This window comes from Lissotriton helveticus, chromosome 7 (genome assembly GCF_964261635.1).
Source record: "Lissotriton helveticus chromosome 7, aLisHel1.1, whole genome shotgun sequence".
NCBI lineage: Eukaryota > Metazoa > Chordata > Amphibia > Caudata > Salamandridae > Lissotriton > Lissotriton helveticus.
In genome coordinates this window covers 980,847,643-980,868,548 of record NC_136068.1, presented here as the reverse complement: position 1 = coordinate 980,868,548, position 20,906 = coordinate 980,847,643, and the positions used below count along the sequence as shown (strand labels likewise).

Below are 20,906 nucleotides of genomic sequence, written 5' to 3'. Positions count from 1 at the left end.
TTAGTCTTCGCCCCATAGTGATGTCTTATGGGTCTTTATGTTCCTTCAGGCTAGTGCCATCTTCCACGTTTTATTTACTTCTTTGTTGCCTGAGGAGCTATCCAAGAAGTGTGTGTGATTTATTTCTCATGGCCAGTCAGTCATTTCTTGCCTGCCAGATCATCGCTCTGTGCCAATGCCCAGTTGCTAAACACAAGCTGGTGCAAGGCCCAGTACCAGCCCTCAAAAACTATTCTCTGGAGTCTAGTATGAAATATGCTAGGTGACATGTTGAAGGTGGGACATTGAGATCTTTTTAAACAGTTAAACACAGCTCCTCAACCCATTATTGACAAGGGGAGTGTGCACCAGTTGCACATTATTTTTGAGCTTACCGAATACCAGGCTCAGTTTTGTTAAAAAAAATATTTGGACAAGACACTGTCATAGTCCAATACCTTACACACCTGACAAAGTGCAAACTCTCCTGTGCTCCACTACGGGTGAATTGATCAGCTATAGAAGCTTATCTGAAAGGGTTACGCTCTAAGTGGGTTATCTTTATATTCCACTGATCAAAAGATTCATGGAGGGAGCGACTAGCATCTTCCCTGCTTGTGGGTACCTCCTTCGCAGTGGAACTTCAACCTAGTATTAACTAGGTTAATGAAGGCACCTTTTGAACCCTTGCATAAAGCCATGCTCCCAACATATTACGCTGAAGACTGTATTCTTAGTCGCCATCATGTCACTAAGAAGGGTGAGTGAGCTACAAGCACTCACAGTACAGGAACCATACGTAAACACAAAGTGGTAATAAGAATACACCTAAAATTATTGCTTAGATCATTTCACCTGAACCAAACCATCAACTTACCAGTCTTTTTCTAAAAGTCATCCAATGCTGCGGAAAGGGCTTTACATGCACACTAGATGTCAGTACGGCTGTCATGTATCACTTACAGGTTGCTCAGGACATCAGGAAAATACATCGATGACTCATACAGCACTCAATACATGACCTATGGTCAGCTATAACAAAGAAAACTATCACTAACTGGATTGTACAGACAATTCGAATGGGCCATATTTACTAGCAGAAAAGCATTTGCTCACAAACCAAAGGCAAATGTGACCACAAAGAAAGCATCTACTGTTCTCCAGTATTAGGGGTGTCTTTCATAGATTCACATGCTTGAATATTCCCCATCGTCGAAGTAGGAGTCCCACGGTACATAAAATAGTAGTAATATATATATATATATATATATATATATATATATATATATATATATATATATATATATATATGTATATATATATATATGTATATATATATATATATATATATGTGTATATATATATATATATATATATATATGTGTATATATATATATATATATAGAAAATTATAGAATTATACATATATACATAAAATGTAATACATATAAAATATAGAACATATAGTTAAAAGTACCATAGAACTGAAGACAGGCCCATAGAAGCCTTAAAGGGAGAAATCACTTTAGTAACATATCATAGTCTTTATAATGGTCCACATTCCAGCCAATCAGGCAACAGCACTCTCTAGAACCTTCTCCTCAGAAGCTCAAGCCCTCAGATTTTCTACCGCACGTCGTGTGAAGGGAGTCTCCTTGAGCTCTGCTCAGTTTCTTCAACTCTTTCGCTTACTTCATCTCTGAAAATGTCTACAACTAAAAAATCTTTATTCAGACCTTGTTCATCATGTGGAAAGCTTCGCCTTTTTCATGAAGATCCTCACAGTAAGTGTATTTACTGTCTTTATCCGGACCATGAAGTTAAGAACTGCAAGTTCTGTAGGACCTTCTCCTCTAAGACACTGAAGGATAGAGAGGCCCTTCTCCTTCTGTGGCTACAGAAGTTGAAGACTTCCGCAGATCCTGTTTCTGACATGGAAAGCGTGTCTTCTTTCCATTCCAAAGCCTCTCTCAAACGTGGGTCAGAGACTGAGATGCCATCTCCTTTTCTGAAGAGAAAGAAGCTCGTCGACGCTTCAAAATCTGTCTCCCCACGGGATTTGCAAGTCTCCACGCCTACGGGACCTGGTTCTCTGGCGTCGCAATCCCAAGCTGTGCCCTCGTCATCTAAATCGAGCGCCAGCTCGTCGACGGGACCGTCGACGCGTCCGTCGCCGCTGTGCCAACGTTGACGACGACATGTTCCTTGTCTACGAATACGACGAAGACTACGACGACGACGTCTACCTCGTCGTCGACGCTCCCAGAGGTGAGGCCTATTCCATCTATTCTTAAGATTTCGTCGACGGCCGTTAAACCTGCCTCGTCGACGCTTGTGCTGAAGCATTCATCGTCGAAGACCCCGTCGACGCGTCCTCTGTCGACGGCCTCCTCTTCGTCGACGACCACCTCTTCGTCGACGGCCAAGACCTCGTCGACGGCCAAGACCTCGTCGACGGCCAAGACCTCGTTGACGGTGCAATTTAAGCCGCCGATTCCTCCTGTGTCGACGGCTGCATCTTCGTCGACGACTCCATCGACGGCACAGAAATCTACGTCGACGAAGGAGAAGATATTATCTCCGTCTAGGGCTCCATTGCCATCTGCTGCCATCTTATCGACGGGACCGTCGCCGACGAAACATTCACTCGCTACAACGACTACTTTCACGGTGGTTACGGCTTCAGTGGTGAAACGGTTCCTTTAAGTTCTATGACGGAAACTCTACCAACGAAATTATTTGAGTCTGCAGATGACGATTCTGATGAAGTTTCCTATGTGAATGAAGTCTTTCGTTCTGCAAACAGTCCATCTGAACTCAATATCAAATGCCAGGAAGAAGATGAGGAGTATGAAGAGGAAGGATGTGCTCTCTTTCCTGTCCAGGTTGCTCGTTCTGAGGCACCACATAAACAAGGTATGACTCAAATACCGTCTTCTTTGGTGACCAACTTGCAGAATATGTTGGATGATTATCATCGTAGGTTCCCTCCATCTGCGCCTACCTCACCAACTCTTCATCCTGCGGCGCCAACACCCGTACATGCGGAGATGCCGCAGTCGCCAGTCCAACAGCAGCAAGATACTGATGATGACGCGGATGTCAATCAAAACACTGATCAAGATGTTGTCCTCGCGGATTGGGATGATTATAGAGTTCAAACGCCATCTACGCCACCGACATCGCCTTTGCCTTCCCCGCCGGTGGACATTGGAAGTTTCCATAACTTAATGGTGCGTGCTGCCAAGCACTTTCATTTAACTTTAGAGATGCAACAAACTGATTGCTTCCTCTACGACTTCAAAGATCAGCCTCTTAAACAGACTCATACTATCCCAATCATTGATTTCATTTGGCAGGAAGGCCTTAAACTCATGGCACGCCCAAACTCCATTCCAGCTGTGTTGCCACGTCTGGATAAGAAGTACAAGGCGCCTGCAGACTCTCCAGTATGCCTTGTCTCTCACCCCAAGGCGGATTCCGTTGTAACGCAGGCTGCCCAGAAACGCTCAAGGAATCCGGCCACTCCTCTCACCTCCCCTCTAGACCAAGAGGGACGCCGGTTGAACTCTATTGGTAAGAAGTTTACCATCATGGGTGCCACAACGGTCAGAGTGGCGAACTCCCTGGCCATCCTTGGGAGATATGACCACCAAATGTGGTCTGAGATTGCGGCCTTGGTTAATCCGCTCCCATATTCCGTCCGAACCGAGGCCCAGACGATAGTTCAGGAGGGAGAAAAAATCTCTGCAGAGATTATAGACTGTGCTGTTGGCATCTCGTCCCCAGGCTTCCGACAACTTGCTGGAGCCGCCGTTTTACGACACCAGGGCTGGCTCAAATCAACAGCTTTCGGCCCGAGGTGCAAGCGAGAATTCTTGACTTGCCATATGATGGGGATTCACTTTTTGGCAAGCATGTTGACGATGCTCTTGAATCCATTAAAAAGGACACAGATACAGCTCGTTCCCTAGGAAGCCTCTAGTACAGGAAACGGCCTTTTCGAGGAGCACGTGGCAGAAGTGGCTCCTCAAATGTTCGTGGCTCCTCCCAGTATCGCTCCTATGGCGACAACAAACAAAGGTACACCTATCAATCTCAGAATCGCCAGTCCGATTCAAGACCTTATCGGAGGAAAAATAATTACAGAGGGGGAAACACCTCCAAAAAGCAGTGACTTCCCCAACAAGTGTTCTCCGACTCTGAAAATTGGAGGTCGAATCTCCCAAAACTTCTCCAACTGGTCTCATATCACCTTGGATCGTTGGGTCCTGGATGTCATCTCGAAAGGACATGTTCTCGAGTTTACAAAATTTCCACCCACCCGTCGACCTTCTGGTCCCCCACCACCTCATATAAAAGATCTGTTGGCTCAAGTCAAGATCATGATAAGCAAAGGGGATGTCGAAGTGGTTCCTCGAGCTCAACAGGGCAGGGGCTTTTATTCCCGCTTCTTTTTAATCAAGAAGAAATCAGGAGAATGGCACCCCATTCTGGACTTACGAGCCCTCAACAAATTCGTCAAATCACAAACTTTCCGAATGTTGACCCTCCTGGAAATTTTCCAATACCTCAATCCCGGACAGTTCATCTCCACTATCGACCTCCAAGATGCATATTTCCACGTGCCAATACATCACAAACACAGGAAATATCTTCGCTTCACTGTCGGATTGAAGCACTTCCAGTTCAAGGTGTTGCCTTTCGGCCTTCGATCAGCGCTGAGAGTCTTCACAAAGATCATGGCTCCAGTTGCGGCTTTCCTTCGCCTGCAAGGCATTCAATTTTACCCTTATCAAGACGATTGTCTAATAAAAGCTCAGACACGTCAAACATCAAGACAGCATACTCAGACCTGTCTGTCACTTTTTCCCAAATTAGGCCTTTCCGTGAATCGGGAGAAGTCTCATCTTCGCCCATCACAACAGAGAATCTTTCTAGGAGCCTTAATCGATTCTCGTCTGGCGCAGGTGTTTGTGTCCCAGGAGCGACAACTTCGCATACTCAAGATGGTCGCTTTTCTCAAATCAAAAAAGTCAGTTTCTGTCCGGATCTTGAAATCTTTTCTGGGCATGGCCTCCTCTTAAATACATCTGATCCCACACTGCAGACTTCACATGAGTCATACAGGAGGAGGTGGACAAACAATGGAAGCAAGTTTCGGGGTCGTTCAACGACAAACTCTTCCTGACCCCCCCGCATTCAAACAGCTTTGGAATGGTGGGCTCACCTTCCAAATATCGCCGCGGGACGGCCCTTCCAGGAAACACCTCCTTCACTCATCCTCACAACGGATGCTTCCTTAGAGGGCTGGGGGGGCACACCTCGAAGGCATGTCAGTCAAGGGCAAGTGGACAACAGCTCAACGCAGATGGCATATAAATAGTCTAGTACTCTTGGCCATCTTCCTTGCTCTGAAGTCTTTCCGGATTCTGATAAAAGGCCAATCACTGCTGGTGCGGACAGACAACACCACCAGCATGCACTACCTCAACAAGCAGGGAGGTACGAGATCTCTCCTGCTTTCCAAACAGGCGCAAGAAATCTGGACTTGGGCGATTCAACATCGAGTTCACCTAACAGTAGTACACGTGCGGGGCGTTTGCAACACCCTCGCCGACTGTCTCAGCAGATCTCTGGCAGACAACGACGAATGGGAACTCCACCAACCCATTCTGGATTACATCTTTCGCCAGTGGGGCCAACCACAGCTGGACCTGTTTGCGACCCCAACCAACCGCAAATGCAAACGCTTTGCAAGTCGGCATCCCCACTGAGAGTCGAGCGGGAAACTGGTCGAGCGAATTCGTCTACGCTTTTCCCCCGCTCCCTCTAATTCCGCGCCTGCTACACAGGATGAAGCTTCAACCATGCCATGTCATTCTGATTGCGCTCAGGTGGCCACGTCGCCCGTGGTTCTCGGACCTCCTCCTGTTGTCCAGGTGCGACCCGATACCTCTTCATCCTCTGCCTCACCTGCTCACCATGAACCAGGTGCCATCCGGATTCGGCATATCTCCAACTGCATGCCTGGAACCTGGACACAATGAATTTGCAAGTCTGAATATTAGTGCAGGGATGGGCTGGCTCATGCACGCGCTTCCTCCACCATTAAGACATATCAACTGAAATGAAAGCGGTTTTGTTTCTGGTGCCATAAAGAAGCTCTTGATCCAATGCACGCGAAGCCGGAACAAATCCTGCCTTTCTTCTTATCTCTAGCGAAATCAGGACTCTCATCCCACTCTTAATGTCTTTTTGGCAGCGATTTCCCGCTTTCGTCATGATGGCACCACATCCTTGGATCTCGGATCATTCGACAGTTTTTTAAAGGCCTCTTTCGACTGTACCCGTCCATTTGTCGTCCTCTGCCTCCGTGGCGCTTGAATCTGGTTTTATCTCAGCTCCTATTGCCTCCTTTTGAGCCAATCCATTCAGCGGATTTGAAGTTTCTCACGTGGAAGGTTGCTCTTTTGCTCGCACTGACGTCATCAAGGCGAGTAAGTGATATCCAAGCATTTACAATCCAACCTCCATTTCTTCAATTCTCCAAGGACGCTGTTACCCTGCGTACAAATCCAAAATTTATTCCCAAGGTGCCCTCGGATTTCCATCTGAATGAGCCCGAAGTTCTCAGAACTTTCTTCCCAAACCCTCAGTCTCCGGCTGAGCGTTCTTTACATTCCTTGGACTTAAACCGTTGCCTGAAATTTTACATCCAGCACACCGCTCCTTTTCTTTTCGTAAATCAGACCAACTCTTTGTGGCCTATGGCCGAATATGCAAAGGACAGCCAGTCACCAAACAATCCATTACTAGATGGATTTCTTCTGCCATCTCTTTTTGCAATTGCCAAGCCGGAAAACCTCTTTCTACTCCGGTACGAGCACATTCAACAACGGCTGTGGCATCATCTACCGCCCTCTTTGCTGGAGTGCCTCTGCGCCAGATCTGCAGAGCAGCGACGTGGTCGAGCAGACACACGTTTACAAGGCACTATTGTTTGGAGTCAGCGGACGCCGTGGAGACTGCTGTGGGCCAAGCTGTGCTACGAAGTCTTTTTAACTAAGGTGAGCCTCTGTTGCTTCCCGCCTCCTGTCATAAAAGGTTTTAAATTGTGTTTCACTGTATGCTATTTTAATAATACTATAGTGTTACTTTTCTGGTTTTCACTGCCTTTTATGACTCGTGTTATTTTACTGCTTTCTACTCTTATTCAAGCATGTGAATCTATGAGAGACACCCCTAATACTGGAGAAGAACATTAGTTACTTACCTGTAAACTGTGGTTCTCCAGTATTGGTATCTTTCATAGATTCACATGCGACCCACCCTTCCTCCCCTCAGAGACTCTCTTCTCCTCATGCACTCATGGTCACTTTGGTGCTACGAAAATCTGAGGGCTTGAGCTTTTGAGGAGAAGGTTCTAGAGGGTGCTGTTGCCTGATTTGCTGGAATATGGACCATTATAATGACTGATATGTTACTAAAGTGAATTCTCCCTTTAAGGCTTCTATGAGCCTTTCTTCAGTTCTATGGTACTTTTAACTTTATGTTCTATATTTTATATGTATTACATTTTATGTATATATGTATAATTATATAATTTGATATATATATATCTATCTATCTCAGGAAGTCAGCCTTGTAGCATGAAGAAGGACGACAGCGGACCCAGGAAATTTCTGGTGCAAATTTTATTTAGTGCAAGAGCGCCCCCGCACCATAGCCATGACGCGTTTCGGGTCTTCCACGACCCTTGATCACATGACAGCACTTCGGAGTGATGATTCAAAATTTAAAGTGGCAGTGCACAGTGGACAATACACGTCATCATCGAGGTAGACAAAATACTATACATGCGTCAAAGTTCATATACTAATTTTTCAAACAAGCAGCAATAAATATACTGTTTTAAAAAAATAAAGTAAAGAACAATTCCCCAAATAAATACATACGATAAATATATTAAAATATCATACATAAAAACATCATGAAAAAATGTGCAAGATATTGCTGCTATAATAGCATATGGCAACTTTCGACAATTTATCTCCAACTGATGCCATTCTGGGGAAAACCTTTTTGGGAATACTAACTGTAAAATACATGTATTCTAACCAAAGACCCAATTGTCTTTTAGTATAGAATATAGTCCCAACATAAGGCATAGATTAACGAATATTACTTTATGTATAATTGTCGGAATATATTCCAATGTGCAAAGCTGTGCAAAATAAACAATATAAAATACAACCCGTGTATTTGTGCAAAAGTGCTAAACTAGAATCAATAACATTTAAAATATTAAATGCTAAAATCAGATTCAAAAACAATAATATAAATATGAAAGACTAAAATGTTGTATCAAATAGCTACTGCAAATTCATTATCATTGAAAATTCATGCAAAGAGATTTAATCATTAACCTGTAATCAATATCATATAAAGAACCAAAGATTTCAATGAGTTGAATGTACATGTATGCTTCCCATTACAAACATGTATAAAGGTCTTCCCCTGCATTCAATCCATTAGGATGCTTACTGTCTAAGTTCAAAATGTAATACGTTTCAAGTTTGCGGAGAGCCCTATCCCTGTCGCCACCTCTCCTTATGGGGCATAACAGTGTCTATTGCATAATATTTCAAAAGACTGGAGTTTTGTCCATGGTACTCCTTAAAATGCCTGGCAACAGGGTAACTCATCACAATGTATAAAAGCTCTTAGATGTTGAAGTACTCTCTTGTGGACTGGGAGTCTCGTGCTACCAATATATCTGAGTCCACAGGGACATTCAAGAACATATATCGCGAACTCAGTTTTACAGGTTAGATATTTTGAAATGCAAATCTCATTCTTGGAAAAAGGAGAAGTATAAGTTTTCTTATTAACCCCATTCTGACAGGCTTTACAGTTGGAGCATTTGACAAATCCTTTCCTACTACTTAGCCAGTCTGTCGTGACTAGGATTTCAGGGCTACTATTAGTCAAGCTAGTTTGCATAGAGCCTGCTTTCTTAAATGTTATGGTAGGAGCCATAGTCGTATCCATTTTTAACACAGGGTCATTCTTAATGAGATCCCAGTGTTTAGTCATAATTTTTCTGATATCATGATGTTGTTTATTATATGTTAAGATAAGTCTTATAGTATCATCAACAGGAACCTCCACATTGTTCTGTTTCATCGCTTTAGTAACTAGGGCCTCTTCTCTAGACAGTTGTTGTGTGCGTCTTATAGCTGCCATAATATTTTTGTCCGAGTATCCTCTAGCTAAAAAGCGTTCCCTACAGGCAGATTGGGCTTTCATCACATCTTCCTGTCTGCTGCAAATCCGTTTAATTCGAAGCATCTCCCCGTAGGGGATGCTCCTAATTAAGTGTTGTGGGTGATTGCTAGTGGCATGCAGCAAGGTATTGCCAGCTGTAGCCTTTCTATGCAGTCTAGTGTGGAGTGTCTGTTCATGAATGAATACTTCTACATCCAGGAAGTTGACTGAGGTCTTACTAATTTGAGAGGTAAATTTTAAGTTTAGACTATTCACATTGATTTCATCAACAAATGTAGCTGCCAATGTTGCCTCTCCCCTCCAAATCAGAAATAAATCGTCAATGTACCGATATATACAAATGATATTGTTGTTACAATTTTCAGCAAACTGTTGTCCGAGTACCTGCTTCTCCCACAGCCCCATGTGCAAACATGCGTAGCTGGGGGAGAAGCAGGAACCCATCGCCACCCCCCTAGTCTGCTGAAAGCACAATTTATCAAACATAAAATAGTTGTTATAAAGGCACATTTCAATCATTGCCACTAGCATGTTATTATGAGCATAGCAGTGTAGGGGTCTATTGTTCAAGAAATGTTTCACCGCTTTCAAGCCATCATGGTGATTGATGCTGGTATACAGGGAGGTGACGTCTAACGTCATAAGCAAATAGTCCTCCTCCCTTGTATAAGTTCCAACTTCCTTAGAAAGTGGCCAGTATCTTGCAGAAACGTAGGTAAACTTTTCATGTGGTCCTGCAAAAAAAAATCAATATATTTTGAAGTATTTTCCAGGATACCACCACACGCAGAAATAATAGGTCTCGCTGGTGGGTTCTGGGCATCTTTATGAATCTTAGGAATAAAATATATACAAGGTATTGTCGGGTGATTGTTTTTTTAAAATTTAAGCTCATCCGAGCTTAACAATCCCAGTCCTTTCCATGCTACTAGTTTTACGTAGAAATTGTTCCAAAATGTTTTAATAGTTCCAATATCTACTCGTTTGTAGCATTCCTTCTCATTAAGATGCCTCCAAGCTTCCTCCATATATTTCTCTCTGGGCCAGATGACAACGTTACCTCCCTTGTCCGCCTGGCGAATAATCACAGACTTATCATTTTGTAATTTTTTCACAAGATCATAATATTCACGATCCTTATTGGTATAGAAGTTTTTATTTCGTGCCACTTTGTGTTGTAGTTTCTTAATGTCAGTGGTTATCAAATCATGGTAGTAATCAATATTGTCTTTAATCATAATCGGGCAGAATGTTGATTTGGCTTTAAAGTTTGTTAAGCCAGCTCCCAATGTTGGTTGCATCACATCACAGAACAGGCCGTTTCACCACTGAAGCCGTAACCACCGTGAAAGTAGTCGCTGTAGCGAGTGAATGTTTCGTCGGCGACGGTCCCGTCGATAAGATGGCAGCAGATGGCAATGGAGCCCTAGACGGAGATAATATCTTCTCCTTCGTCGACGTAGATTTCTGTGCCGTCGATGGAGTCGTCGACGAAGATGCAGCCGTCGACACAGGAGGAATCGGCGGCTTAAATTGCACCGTCAACGAGGTCTTGGCCGTCGACGAGGTCTTGGCCGTCGACGAGGTCTTGGCCGTCGACGAAGAGGTGGCCGTCGACGAAGAGGAGGCCGTCGACAGAGGACGCGTCAACGGGGTCTTCGACGATGAATGCTTCAGCACAAGCGTCGACGAGGCAGGTTTAACGGCCGTCGACGAAATCTTAAGAATAGATGGAATAGGCCTCACCTCTGGGAGCGTCGGCGACGAGGTAGACGTCGTCGTCGTAGTCTTCGTCGTCGTAGTCTTCGTAGACATCGAACATGTCGTCGTCAACGTTGGCACAGCGTCGACGGACGCGTCGACGGTCCCGTCGACGAGCTGGCGCTCAATTTAGATGACGAGGGCACAGCTTGGGATTGCGACGCCAGAGAACCAGGTCCCGTAGGCGTGGAGACTTGCAAATCCCGTGGGGAGACAGATTTTGAAGCGTCGACGAGCTTCTTTCTCTTCAGAAAAGGAGATGGCATCTCAGTCTCTGACCCACGTTTGAGAGAGGCTTTGGAATGGAAAGAAGACATGCTTTCCATGTCAGAAACAGGATCTGCGGAAGTCTTCAACTTCTGTAGCCACAGAAGAAGGGCCTCTCTATCCTTCAGTGTCTTAGAGGAGAAGGTCCTACAGAACTTGCAGTTCTTAACTTCATGGTCCGGATAAAGACAGTAAATACACTTACTGTGAAGATCTTCATGAAAAAGGCGAAGCTTTCCACATGATGAACAAGGTCTGAATAAAGATTTTTTAGTTGTAGACATTTTCAGAGATGAAGTAAGCGAAAGAGTTGAAGAAACTGAGCAGAGCTCAAGGAGACTCCCTTCACACGACGTGCGGTAGAAAATCTGAGGGCTTGAGCTTCTGAGGAGAAGGTTCTAGAGAGTGCTGTTGCCTGATTGGCTGGAATGTGGACCATTAAAAAGACTATGATGTTACTAAAGTGAATTCTCCCTTTAAGGCTTCTATGGGCCTGTCTTCAGTTCTATGGTACTTTTAACTATATGTTCTATATTTTATATGTATTACATTTTATGTATATATGTATAATTCTATAATTTTCTATATGTGTGTATATATGTATATATATATATATATATATATATATATATATATATATATATATATATATATATATTCACTGAAAAAACCATAGGTTATAGACCATATATAGTTAGGAATTAGCATTTAAAAAACCTTATTTTACTCACACAAAACCATTGAAATTCCATATATAGTTAGTTGCACTAACTATATATCGCGCACCCGCAATCCACTGCTGATCATGTCACATATTACATCATTCATGACATGGTCAGTGACATCACTGATGACATCACTGATGACATCTCAAATGACATCACTGATGACATCACTGATGACAACATCCAGTGACTGTATGTTTCTGTAAAGTTAAAATATGTCTTAGATATTGAAGAATGAGTGGATGTATAAGTGTCTGGATGAAGGATTTAGTAGGTGCGTGACTGACTGTATGAGTGAGTGATTAAATGTGTCTCACTGAATGCATGGGTTAGTGACTAAACTGTCTTAATTTGTGCATCATTATGTCTGTTGTGATGTAAACTGCTGCATGTGTTGATCATTAGCTATACGAGAGGCTATATGTGTTATTAATTGGTTGCCCAAGTATTTCTATGGGAGATTGAGTTTGTGTGGGGGTGGCTGGAAGGTGTGTGACTCTGTGCATAGATGTGTGAGCAGTTTATTCACTAGGTGTATGAGTTCAAGAGTGCATGTGGAAACAGCTACATGGGCAGTTGACTGTGTGCATGAGTGAATGGATATCTCAATGCTACATGTCATAGTAAGTACATATGTAAAACACAGTACATGTGAGAGTTGGCATATATAAATAACTGTGCATGAGAGCCACTGAATGAGTGAGTGGTTGTATTGATCATTGTGAACTTGTATCAGGGATTGTATAAGAGAGTAAATATGTGTTAGTATATGTTTCAATAAGTAAGGTGTGTATAACTGTATAGTTGAAGAAATGGAGGTGAGATTGTTTCTTTGCATGACTGACTGGGTGTGTGAGTAACTCCATGGATGAGTGGCAGTGTGTGAGTGTCTGTATACACTGAGTGTATCTAAGGTTATATTAGAGTCTGAAGAGGTTTATCGTATTAGCACAAGAATGATGTCAAATGAGACGTCATCAGTGATGTCATCAGTGATGTCATCAGTGATGTCACTGACCATGTCATGAATGATGTAATATGTGACATGATCAGCAGTGGATTGCGGGTGCGCGATATATAGTTAGTGCAACTAACTATATATGGAATTTCAATGGTTTTGTGTGAGTAAAATAAGGTTTTTTAAATGCTAATTCCTAACTATATATGGTCTATAACCTATGGTTTTTTCAGTGAATTTCAATGGTTTTTTAATAGCAAATATCATAAGCTGTCGAATGTCAAGTACGTGGTAAGTAAAAACATTTTCGTGTTTATGCACACTGATCTGCTTTGAATGCTGCCCCCCACCCCTCATTTCTATTAGGAGTACTCTCTCTTTGCAGATAGTGAAGGGTAGTTAACGCAGGCCTTTGCCCCCGTTGTAATCCGTCGTGCCTGCTTCTCTCTCCATTTGATTGATTGTTCTCTTTGGTTCATTCTCTATTTACAAACAAGCACAGAGTCGCAATACTCTGTTTAGTCTTTGCAGATAGCGAAAAATCGTGTAAAAAAACAAAAGGAATCGAGCAAAATCAGTAGGCCACTAATGGGATCTCTTTTTGACCTCCCTAAAATAGAAACATTAGGAACAACCTGTTGATAATACCAATGTGTATGTACATAAGCGGCGTTCATTTGTGTTCACAGTACCCCTTGTTGATTGTTTGAATCGAGCATTGAATTGTTCGAAGTTGATTCTCTTAAGAATCTTCTCTGCCTGCAAACGAGGAAGAATAGGAATATTCTCTCTCCCTTTGCAGATAGTGATGGGTAGGTAACGCAAACCTTTAACACGTCGTGCCTATTTCGTTCCTCATTGATTGATTGTTTCCCCAAACATTGACTGTTTGGGAATTGGTTCTTTTTGGAGGTATTCCCTGTTTGCAAATATACGTAGGAAAATCTTTGCAAATAGTGAAAGGGTACGTAATGCGGACCTTTCTCCCCCGTTGTAATCTGTCATGCCTATCTACTCCCCACTGATTGATGCACCTGTTTCACCCGGACCATTTACTAGAGATACGTCATCTGGCCCGACCAGAGAGCACCCCTAGTGAAAAGGACATATGCAATAATAACGAAGTGATCACTGTATCCTGTTAACAGAAACTTTAGCATGAAACAACCTGGAAAGAAAAGAATAGGAAAACGAAAATCAGTAGGCCACTGATGAACATGAACTTTTATTAAACAACGAACAAAGAAACGATAACATAACGTAATGATAAAACCTATTAATGTCCTAGAAACAAGAAAACGTTAAAATATGCCAGTGGTGAGAGACCAGAAAAACAGTAAGAGAAACCAAATCACCCCTCGCTGTCCCACCGCCTGCCACGCCCAAAAAATCGATAGACTAGGGAAAATGCAAGTCAGTAGAACATCCGCCCCCACTCTGGAAACTTCCAAGGTGGGGCAGGGTTGCGGCTACGCCCAGCCGGGAGCAGCCCATATAAGGCTGGTCCTGCTGCCACGCCTCGGCCAGGAGATCCTAACGTAGGGTGTAGCCGGAGGAGAGGCCGAGGCCAGCGGGACCCGGCCAGGGGATTGCCTTTACAACGCTGAACAGTTGCAGGGGGGGGGAATGTCTCCTCGACCCTCCCCTCTCTCTCCCAGTCCGGCCGCGGTGGCCCTTGACAGTTTCAGGTAGTCCCGCCACATGCTCTTCCGGTCCGGCCACCAACGGTCGGGGGGCCGAGGCCGACGGGATCCGGCTGCAGCCGATAAACCAAGAAACCCGTTCATGGGGCCAGAGCCAGGGGCGTCCGGCCGACATCTACCGGAAGCCCGGCCCGAAGACGGACGGGACACTTCTTCTTTCTTGAATAATGGCTGCGACAACACTGGGGGGGGATGTCTTGCACATGCCTCCGACCCCCCCCCCCCCCTCGTCCTCATCGCCTGGTCCGGCCATAACAAATCTCAAGCGAGACGCCGTGGGGTGCACTGGGAGGGAGAGACGGTGCGAACAGGCCTCTCCCGCCTCCCCAGGTGGAGGCTTCCCAGCTGCACCCTCAGCGCTCCAGGCGCCCGGAAAAGGGTTCTTCTACTGTGGCCATGCTGCAACGTCTCGCCCGGCAGGGTGGAGCCCGTCCGCTCATTTGACCCCGCGATCGCCAGTAGCTACCGAACTCTCAAAATGGCGGTCGACCTGGCAAGAGCGGGCCCAGCATAAAGAAATGGCCCGGTCACTGGTTGACTCCACCACCGTAGTCCTCCACGACCTTGAAGATTCTAGAGGAGCCGCGGGAGTATCCGACCCCCGATGGGGAATGACTGCCATGATCGCCCGTGGAGTGACGAAACTGTATCCGCGGGACGTCGGCGCTCCCATGCTGGCGCCAGCCTCACTTTGAATTACTAGAATCCTGCAGACCTCAGTTCCGGTGAAAGCACAGTGTGACCCGGTAGGAAAAATTGTTGCACCCCCTCCCTTTTTTGACTGATAGTTCAAACCACTGATCCTTTCCTTTGCCCTTTTAACGGAACTTTGGACTGCCTCCCCCTCTTTTACATTTTCTAGAGAAAACAAAACATTAACCACTACATTAGCATAGCAGTTGACACCAGAACTGTATTCAAATTGAAAACCAACAACATCTTCAACAGAATCCTTTTTGTTTCTGCTGTGACCCTGCTACAGCACAGGCATTGTCCCCAGCAGTAATTCTGCAATGCCGGTAAGAATAGCTGTGGTGCCTACTGGACTCACTCACCCCCGCGGCGCCCCACGCCGTTATTTGCTGGGCGGCAACTTACTAGACATCACTTTCGTGCCATCTAGATTTCAGCGCGTTCTGCTGCCTTGGAACTATTCGCACAACAGACTGCTACTGACGACCCACCCCCAGGCAACATCTTCTGAATTTTCATAATTTGAAAGAACTAGTAACATGTCCTCATCAGGAATTCAAAAGAAATTGCCACGGTCTCGTCGTTGTTTAAATGTATTTACTGTTTTTGTTTTGTTGTATATATTTATATGTTATTAAAGTTTTATATTCCTACTACTTTGTTGGAGTGCTATATATTTTTAATGTGACACATAATTGTAAAAACTTTGATGTACAAAGAGTCATTCCTGGAATCTTCCGCTTCAGGCTCGGTCCCCTCCCCAATCACAATACAGGATGGTTTTCAGATAGTAGGAACACGTGTGGTGTGACGGATCTCATCGGGTGTGGGCCTTGATCTACTATAACTCCTTTGAAGAGGGGTGATTCTTTACAGCTGGGGCCATAAACTACATCCGCAGGGCTAGGTGATAGCCTGGACAATCGGACACAGAGGAAGAGGAGTGTCAGAGGGTGCGGTAGTGAATAGGGCGAAAGGGAGGTGTCGGGCGGGCACAGAGTGTGATTTTCAGGGAAGAGCAGCGCAGATGGGGGGAGGTTTATTGCCGATGCATAAGACAGAGAGCGGGGGTGACCAGTGCCTGGGGAAGATGCTTGCGAGGGTGGGGAGCCATGCTACGAATCGACAGCGTGCAGAGAGTGGGTCTGGTCAAGGCATCTAAAATGGCTGCCGTGCACGACAAAAGTGTGGCATTTCAAAAAAGGCAAGATGGCGCAGACAATGTTTTTCAACACTTCCTCATTTCCTTCGAATCGAACGTTAACAGACGTTGGTGCATATTACCAAAGTTAAGGGAAATTTATCCCTAACGATGCTTAGCAACAAATTTTTTACCGCTAAGCATCGTCAGAAATTATCGTAGATAAACCTTGCTATTATCAAGGTTTATCGCAAATGCGATAATAAACGGCCGCAATGCATGAATATCGCTAAAAAGTCAGCGATATTCATGCATTACCGAGCTAATGCTCTTAGCCATGTTATCCACCTCCCATTGGATAACATGGCTAAGAACTGCTCAGGGCAGGTGTTACTTTTTGGAGATATTCGCGCTTAGCGCGAATATCTCAAAGTTGGTAATAGGAGATAGATATCTTGCATGTTGTAATGCAAATTATTGTGGTATATGGAACTCATACCATAATCTCTCAGGAAAGCAGAAACTGATCCTTTTGGGACCGCCTAAAAAGGCCTAGGGGGTGAGGGGTACTCTACTTTGCCCCCTTTTCACGTTCCGAACTATTTTATTTTACTCTCTTCTGTAATTACACAAAATAGCAGCGATAAGATGCATCGGAGACACACAGTGAGAGAAAGGAGGCCGGAGATGAAGAAGAGATGTCAAATACACATTGGAGATAATATAGTGGCAGAAGGGAAGTAAATATGAGTAAACTTACCATGTAACATAAAAATGTTGCACTCTATACTATAAGTCTCATTTTATACTACAATCACTTCGCTACAACCTCATAAATTAAAAATAAAAATGAATAATGTCTCAAACAATTTTTGATTTCTAAATATAAATTTATTCTTCAGAATTTTCTAAATTTGAAAGAACTAGTAACATGTCCTCATCAGCAATTTCCTCATGAAAAGTCTGCAATGATGATTCTTGTAACTCTATGGTCTCCAAACATTCGATAAATTCGCCATCAACAGATTGATCAAAAAAATCATTCAAGTCATCTCCTCCTTGTGACAATATTTCATTATTGGTGCTGTCAATTTCAATCAATGTAGTGGAATCATTCAAGTCATCTCCTCGTGACAATATTTCATTATTGGTGCTCTCAATTTCAATCAATGTAGTGGAATCATTCAAGTCATCTCCTCCTTGTGACAATATTTCATTATTGGTGCTGTCCATTTCAATCAATCTAATGGAATCATACAAGCCATCTCCTCCTTGTGACAATATTTCATTATTGGTGCTCTCAATTTCAATCAATGTAGTGGAATCATTCAAGTCATCTCCTTGTGACAATATTTCATTATTGGTGCTGTCCATTTCAATCAATCTAATGGAATCATACAAGTCATCTCCTCCTTGTGACAATATTTCATTATTGGTGCTCTCAATTTCAATCAATGTAGTGGACAATTCAAAAGAAATTGCCACGGTCTCTTCATTGTGAGCCATTTTATTTTGAAATTGCTTGCTGTAAATTGCAGAAAAAAATAATCACTTTCATTTATCGTTTTTAGTAATACATAATATAAAACTAACTTTATCAAGTATTTAGTATAACAGAAGGACTGCAAATAAATAACAGAAAACATTTTTCAAATTATCTTCAAGTGTACAACATAGTTCCCCTTACAAATTAACAACTCACCTTTTTAAAAGTAGGAGAAGTGTTAGTACTGTGTAAATCAAACACCAGAAATTCACCACCAAAAATTCCTCACAAATGTACCTCAGACAGTAGTATCACAAAATGGCTGTGGTTTCCTCTCATTTGACATATATACATAACCAATTAACTTTCATCACACACAAATACAAAACCAAAGTAACATTTTAATTGGTTCTAAATTTCAACACTTTCAAATGTGTTTTCCCCATGCAATTTTCCATAGGACATTTACATACGTCTACAGCCTGAATGGCTGAACGGAATTACACCAAACTTGGCAAAATGGTACATCAAACCTAAGAGGTCAGGAAGGATCTACTATGCCCCCTTATGGTCATTTCCCCCTTCGCTTTGGCCTCCTCTTGTCTCTCAATCCTACCGAGGGACAAGATGGCGGCCGCTACGGACTGTTTGGAATGTTGACAGACGCCGGAGAACCAATCAGCTTCGCAAAGCTCCGTAACGCGAAAAGTACGCGAAGCGGAGCGCTGTTACAGATGTATATCTTTTTTTGAACGTTAATTTCTCAAAATCCACTGGAGCACACATATTGAGACCTAGCAAAGGCACATCGGGCTACCAGTCCCTAATATTTTACCAAGTTTCGTGCAAATCCATTCAGCCGTTTTATTATTATTATTATTTTTTTTTTTGCCCCGCGGGGCCCTTTTAAAACCTCCACATCAAACCTAGGGGGTCAGCGAGGATCTACTATGCCCCCTTATGGTCATTTGCCCCTTCGCTTTGGCCTCCTCTTGTCTCTCGATCCTACCGAGAGACAAGATGGCGGCTGTTGGACTGTTTGGAATGTTTACAGACGCCGGAGAACCAATCAGCTTCGCTTCACAAAGCTCCGTTGCGCGAAAAGTACGCGTACTGGAGCGCTGCCCGGTCCGCTGTTACAGATATATATCTTTTTTTAAACGTTAATTTCTCAAAATCCACTGTAGCACATATATTGAGACCTACAAAAGGCACATCGGGCTACCAGTCCCTACAATTTTGCCAAGTTTCGTGCAAATCCATTCAGCCGTTCGGGCTAAAAGTGAGGCCAACCACCCTATGGAAAACTCAATGTTAAAAACACGTTTTGGGACCCCCCTTTTTTCTCGACCCCCCCCTGGACGAACCCCCCCCCCAATTTTCAGGGGCTGCTCAGAAACAAAATGTGCAATTTTCCTGAAAATTTCAGCCAATTCCGTCCACAAACGCCAAAGTTATTTGACATAGAATTTTCAAAAATCCCATAGAGAAAAAATCCTAACTATATATACCTACTGGCAACCGCCAGTAGGTAATATATATATATATATATATATATATATATATATATATATATATTACTACTATTTTATGTACCGTGGGACTCCCACTTCGACGGGGAATATTCAAGCTTGTGAATCTATGAAAGACACCAATACTGGAGAACCACAGTTTACAGGTAAGTAACTAATGTTCTTATTTGGCTATTAGGGTCATTCTCAACATTGCTAAGTTAGCATGAGCTCTGCTGCCATGATGCTGCTTTTGTGCATGTTACTACATAACGTTGTTTTGCAACACTGTTTGTTTGTGCCTTTCACATGAGAACTGTCTGCTTTCTGTGCTCTCTGCCATTCCTGGATTTTAGTCTGAACACAATGTGCAAGGTCAATAAACAGGCCCCTTGTTTTTATGTTCTGGTCAGTCCCTAGCACCTAGACAAAACATGTTAAAGTGCTACACTGCTGGAAACTCGTGCTTTGATATTACGGGGATGCATGTTGTTCACACACACTTGGAGGGAAACCTTTACTTGGAGAAGAGCTACGCTGTTCCCATGATGTACAGCTTTCATCTAGGCTCTAAGGTATGGGGTCTGCTGACAAAGCCGAGAGATCTTCCTTTATATAATAAACCTCAATTTATGAAGGTGAGTGGTTAGGTTTTGTAGTCCTTTTTCCATTGTCTGTATATGATGACAACCCCCTTCATATTCTATGGTATTGTAACAATGCTAACTTTGTTAAATGTATGCATTTTGCTGCTGGTAGTGGCTTGTATACTGCATTATAGAGCACAATAGTTAAAATAAACATTTTGAACTATACCGTGACTCTGACAATCCTTATTGTGGACAAGTACGAGTTAGAAAGCGAAAGGGTATGTCTTGCTACTGCGATTCCCGAGAAAGTCGGGAGTTTTGTATTCTGGGTTGTCTAATCATTTATAGCTTTGTGATTATGTCGGAGAATGAATGAGACACTATAGCTAGTCTGTTTTGGAATTTTGGGCACTGAGGTTGTAGGAACGTACAACCCCTATACACAGAGGTCCTGTTTTCCTGCGCATAGTTCTGTGTGTGTGCAGAATCCCTGCAACATGGCGCCGCCAAAATTTGGTCTGGTTCTTATCTGCAAGACTCCTAAGTAGCGCTTGTGCTTGTCCACAATCCCCTCACTTCTGTTGCCGGAGACAGCTGTGACAATGTAGCCTACTATATTGTGATATGTTATAGGTTTTTCAAGCTTGAATTTGAAAAGGTCTTTCTCATACTTTTAGACCATTGTTGCGCTGCCAGGCATTGTTGTTTTGCAGCATGAATCTTTCTGGATTCACTATTCTGTGCATTATTCTGCGGTTGGGGTCCGGAATCATAGTATTTTTTTTTTTTCGTAGCCCAGGT

The 20,906-nt window shown here is 43.4% G+C and overlaps 1 protein-coding gene across 1 annotated transcript in view; it reads left to right on the top strand.

The window, feature by feature from the left end:
- NDST1 (N-deacetylase and N-sulfotransferase 1) overlaps positions 1–20,906 on the top strand; it is a 379,742-nt gene that overhangs the window by 203,605 nt on the left and 155,231 nt on the right. The gene's annotated exons all lie outside the window — the stretch shown is intronic.